The 1,020-nt window shown below is 38.3% G+C and overlaps 1 long non-coding RNA gene across 1 annotated transcript in view; it reads right to left on the bottom strand.

Moving 5' to 3' along the window:
• The window catches only part of LOC127741679 (uncharacterized), a 12,332-nt gene that overhangs the window by 7,923 nt on the left and 3,389 nt on the right, over window positions 1-1,020 (bottom strand). The window lies entirely within an intron of this gene.

The following is a 1,020-nucleotide window of genomic DNA, read 5'->3' as shown; positions in this document are numbered from 1 at the left end:
AAAGGAGCATCTTCTGGGCGTTAAACGCCAGAAAGATGCACCTTCTGGGCGTTTAACGCCAATCTGCTAGCATTCTGGGCGTTTAGAAAAACGCCCAGTGAAGAAGGACTTCCTGGCGTTCAACGCCAGAAAGAAGCACCAGATGGGCGTTGAACGCCCAGGAGAAGCAACATGTGGGCGTTAAACGCCCAAAACATGCACCATGTGGGCGTTTAACGCCAGGATGGTGGGAGAAGGTAACAAATTCGTTTTTAATCCTATTTTTTCAAAATTTTTATGTTTCAATTCATGATTTCTTGCATCAACATGTTCCAAATTGTCATCAATCATATCAAAGTTAGTTTTCCAAAAACCCTGATTTCTAAAAATCCACGTTTCAAAAATATTAAATATATCTTAATCCATAAAGCCAAATGGTTTTCCAATCCAACTCTTTTAAGTTTATTTTCAAAACTCAATTATCTTTTTAAAATCTTTTTCAAAATTAAAAATTTCAAATTTATCTTTTAAATTATGATTTATATCTTTCTCTTTTTAAAACTATATCTTTTCTTATCATATCTATCTTTTATAAATCATATCTTCTATCTTATCTCCTTCTTATTTTCGAAAATTTCCCACCCCCTCCCTATATATTGTTTTCGGCGCCCTCCTCATCATCACCATCCAACTCTTGCTCTCCTTCTATCCCTCTTCTTTCTTCTCTTTTGCTTGAGGACAAGCAAAACTCTAAGTTTGGTGTGTTTTATCCGTGATCACAAAAACATACCCACTAAAGATCATGGCTCCTAAAGGAAAATTAGGAGAATGATGAGGGTCAATAAAGGGCTGGACAAGGTTCTGGAGGACATATGCATCCCTGGAGCCAAGTGGACCACCAGCACGACTGGCATCCCAGTTCAACTCAAAAAGGAAGATCTGAAACCAGTAGCCAGAGGTTGGCTGGATTTCGTAGGGCGTTCCATATTGCCCACCAGCAACCGTTCTGAAGTCACTATTAAAAGAGCAGTAATGATTCAT

This window comes from Arachis duranensis, chromosome 9 (assembly GCF_000817695.3).
Source record: "Arachis duranensis cultivar V14167 chromosome 9, aradu.V14167.gnm2.J7QH, whole genome shotgun sequence".
Taxonomy (NCBI): domain Eukaryota; kingdom Viridiplantae; phylum Streptophyta; class Magnoliopsida; order Fabales; family Fabaceae; genus Arachis; species Arachis duranensis.
The sequence above is the reverse complement of the archived record's forward strand: the minus strand, read 5'-3'. Positions and strand labels throughout refer to the sequence as shown.